The sequence below is a fragment of the Ursus maritimus genome, unplaced genomic scaffold (genome assembly GCF_017311325.1).
Source record: "Ursus maritimus isolate PB19 unplaced genomic scaffold, ASM1731132v1 scaffold_10, whole genome shotgun sequence".
Taxonomy (NCBI): domain Eukaryota; kingdom Metazoa; phylum Chordata; class Mammalia; order Carnivora; family Ursidae; genus Ursus; species Ursus maritimus.
Genome location: NW_024423344.1, coordinates 10,312,687 through 10,316,871, shown reverse-complemented (window position 1 = coordinate 10,316,871; position 4,185 = coordinate 10,312,687). Strand labels below are relative to the sequence as shown.

The 4,185-nt window shown below is 50.9% G+C and overlaps 1 long non-coding RNA gene across 1 annotated transcript; it reads left to right on the top strand.

The window, feature by feature from the left end:
- The first annotated feature begins 1,094 nt into the window (after nt 1–1,094).
- On the top strand, nt 1,095–2,440 carry LOC103664328. Its single transcript, XR_568993.2, has 3 exons — nt 1,095–1,177; nt 2,016–2,174; nt 2,319–2,440. It is a non-coding gene; the product is annotated as an uncharacterized LOC103664328 (long non-coding RNA).
- Nucleotides 2,441–4,185: the final 1,745 nt, after the last annotated feature.

Here is a 4,185-nt window from a genome sequence, read left to right as displayed (position 1 = left end):
CCCAGTTTCAAGCCTGTTCCCCCCTGGGGGTTCTTGGCTGGTCCTTTGGCTGGAAAGGACCTGTTCCCAAATGGCGAATAGCTGATCCTTCCTGAGTCCCATTCTGAATAGTAAATTCAGATTCAGCTCCAAATCTTTTCCCCAGAAAGGCGAGCACTACACCCCCCAACCCAAGGTCCCCCCCACTCCCACCCCAGTGCTGTCATGTCACCCTGATCTCATGGCGTTTCGTACTGACTGGGTCTGTCTGGTACAGGGTGCTGCAGCGACCCCGTGCCTCCCCACTTCGGACCGGAAGGAGCGGCTGGGAGCAGCCTCTGCCATGTCAGGAGCATGGTCCCTGGGTCCTTGGGAGGCCGTGTGATCCTGGTTACCACGCCACCAAGGCCTGGTCGCTGGTCACCAGCCTAGATACAGCGGGACTGTTTTGGTCATTAGCTGCGGCTTTTTCAAGATACAGAGAAACCACAATTGAGTCTGCTGCTCTTTACAGAAGCTATATTTAGATTTCTGGCTTCATAACAAGCCTGGTATTTCCTATTTTCTCCTACTCTTACAGTTTTTTTTTTTTTTTAAAGAGGACAAGTCAACCTAAAACATTGAATTAATACCCCACCCGGGTTGGGGTAAGACCAGCCCAGGATCTGGGGCCAAAAAAGGCTTAGGTATCTTCACATCACTTATATTCAGGTGACCCAAGGAAGTGAATTCACCTCTTTGCTTACAACAGCCCCAGTTCTGGGACGCCTGGGTGGCTCTGTCGGTTAAGGGCCTGCCTTCGGCTCAGGTCATGATCCCCGGGTCCTGGGATGGAGCCCTGAGTTAGGCTCCCTGCTCAGCGGGGAGCCTACTGTTCCCCCTGCTTGTGCTCGCACTCTCTCTCCAACAAATAAAATCTTAAAAAAAAAAAAAAAGAAAGAAAGAAAAAGCAACACAGCAGTCCCAGTTCTCCAGGCACACCTTCCGGGCACAGCTCCCTGACCCCGGGATGGGGAGAGCACCTCTGGGGGCTGCAGGACTCCAGAGGCGCCCTCGGTGGGCGGGGCACGTTTGTTTCAGGCACCGGCTCTTCGGTTCGGCAGCTCGGCGGCCGCAGGGTAAAAGAGAAAGGCAGCCAGTCGGGGCTGAGGCTCAAAGCGAAGAAAGCCTTTGCTGCTCTGCAGCTGGACCTTCACAGGTAGGAGATGCAGACGGTCCCCATTCGGCGGCACGTGAGTCTGACTTGCTGCCTCAGAAGGAAGATGAGAGCCAGTTACGTCTCTGCAGTGTGGGCCCGGGGAACCATCAGGCCGTGCGCCTTAACCAGGAACTGTGCATAGAGTGATGAAATGAAAAGAGGTGACACACTCGGCTCAGGCAGCCGACAGAGGCAGGGACCCTTGGGGACGCCAGGGACACGTAGGAGGCCCCAGCCGGTTGAGAGTGCACACACAAGCCTACCGGCAAAACTGCCTGTGCCAGGCTGTGGTCTGGCCTAGCGACAGCCACGCGGAGCAAGCCCACCTGCTTCAGGGGGCCAAAGAAGGGGAGTGGAATTAGGGCAGCCACCCTCCCAGTGGGAATGGAAGCGAGGGCACAGGGGAAGAGAAGAAAGGGTCACCCAAAAGCCCCACACATTGACCCTATTGAAAAACGGGTTCTGGTGGCAGCGAGGACATTGGGGTGGAGGGAAAAGCAGAAATCTGGGGGGAGGGGTGGGTGGAGAGACTGTTGGGGGGTCCTGGGAGGAAGACCGCCAGGGTCTTACCCAACGCATGGCTCACCCTAGGAGCGGCTGGATACACTTGTGTCAAAATGCCTCTGACGCCCCTGTTCGACCGGCCTCCGGCCTCCCCTTGCTCCGGGCGTGGACTTCTGCCCCACCAAACACGGAATGCAAGAGCAGGGATGAGTCTCATTCATCTGTACCCAACGCACATCCAAACGTTGGTGGGCGCTCAGCAAGAGCTGAATAATGAATGAGTACGTGACAAGGGCTTTGTTTCTTCACCAGCCCTTTCTTGTCCTTTCAACAGAGGCAGAGGCTAAGAGGACACTCATTTACAATTCGTGGTGGGCAGATCTCTGCTTAGGCAATTTCCCTTTAAACCTGCCTTCTCTGGGAGAACCTCAGCTCCAGGTGCGAGGCTTTCTGCTTTAAACAAGGAGGAGCCGCCCTCTGCTGGTCACATGAGGTAATGCCATACCCGGGCCGCGAGAACCCAAAACCCGCCCCCGCCAAGGGAGAAGCTGGCCTGGTAGATGGTGTGCAAGCCTCTAGGTTTTAAAAGCTCTGATTTTCCTCTCCCCTTTTCTCTTTTATTCATCTTCTTTCCTAGCGCCTTACTTCTCCAGTCCTGCCAATGCCAATTACTGACGCTGTGAATGCCAGTTGAAAGTTAAAATGTGTTGGATATATAATTTCATCTCAGAAGATAAGAAAAAGGTTAACCGTTACAGGTGAGGAAATAGAAAATTATCATCAAACTCTCAAAACTCAAATCACCAGAGTTATAGATTTTTTAGAACTGATCATTTATTTTCATGTAACAGAGGAACAGTGATTTCTTCTCCAACACACAAGTCGACATGTTTATTAATAACTGATATTTGACAGGAAGGTGTGTGCATTCCCGTTTGTAGATATGTTTGGTTAAATTTTAATTTTCTGATAAAAGTCTGCTTTTCCAGTTTGGGTCCAAGCGTTGGCACAGCCCTGAGGGCTTCAAGGCCATGGAGAACATCAAATCACTTCTCATGCCCGGTTTCAGAATTCAGATCAAGGTTTTTAACATCTGGCTTTTATCCTGATTGTGTTAAATAATTTACATTGTAAATGGCACCCAGAAGGTGTGCCATGTTGACCCGAAGAAAGCGTCAGCTCGACTCTGCAAGTCGCGTCTGCAAACAGAGCAATCTGACCCTGGGGGTGAGTCCCGGCCGTCCTGGGAGAGGATTTCCTTCATGTGAGCGTGCCAGCTCAGACATCCTCAGGGCGTTATGGTGGAAAGAGTGTGGGCTTTGGAGTCCCACGGGCCTCGGTCAGAGTCTTGGCTTTGCCCATTCGCAGCTGGGACTATCGTCTCTCTGAACACGTTCCACTTCCATAAAATCTAGGTGCTGGGAATCCAATGTAGTGTTTGAAGAGGCAGCGGTCGCCCCAGTAAATGGTAAGCAACCTTGATCAATAACGTCTGACCGCTATCAGTTGTGTGTGTCAGAGATGCCTACGCACAAGGGGATTGGGTTTCTGTTGGCCGAAAAATCTAGAATGGTTTCCCAATTGTTATACGTCATCAGGGCCCTTAGAGAGATGCTCCTTTTCTGGAGTGACACCTTTATCTCACACTGCTACAAGGTAGTCTGTGACCATCTCAGGGGGATTGGAGCCTTCCACGAGGCCTGCGTTTTCCAACCTTGCCCACATAAGTTGGGTTGACCACTCCTCCCAAGTCAGTGCTCTCCAAACTCTTCTGAGTATGATTCCCTGTCATTAAAAATTTCTGAGCACATATCCCCTAACATGCATAGGTTTATTTGACATTGTGTGTGTGCACCCATAAATATTCTGTGGTCGATCTACATTATCAAATATGTGTATATTAAATAAGAGCTCAAGTTCTTACTCTTGAAATAATTATAAATAAAATTTTTGCTTCATCTTCCCACATTTCCGTAGATTTTCTTGGGAGCCTGCTTTAGACATCGCATCTCTTCCGGAAGAGAAGGGTCAAATTACCCTGACTCCTGGACACCATTATGCATATTATCTGACTGTCACCACCATCACCACTGTCACCACCATCCCACATGTCAGTGGCAGCCACATTTCCATCAGTCCCCAGGTATCCCTGTCTTGATGACATGGATGGGGCTGTCATGCATTCGTTTCCTCCGCTCAATCATTAATTCTCCCAACATGTATAGGGAATGATCTGTTGAAGACCCACCATGTTAGGCTCTGGGCTAAAGGGAGGGGGAAGAGCATGCAGACAGCCTCGCTGGCTTTCTGGTCCTGACAGCTTCTGCAGCAGTTATCGCGAGACCTAACCGCTATGGTGCATAGGAAGCTCTCAGGTGGAGGCTAGCAGCACGTGGCAAGGACTCTAAATGTTATCACCACACCTGCGTGCCGTACCTATGTCTCTCTATGGAACTCAATACGGACTACACTACCTACCTGCACCAGTGATGCTTAAGTTGTCT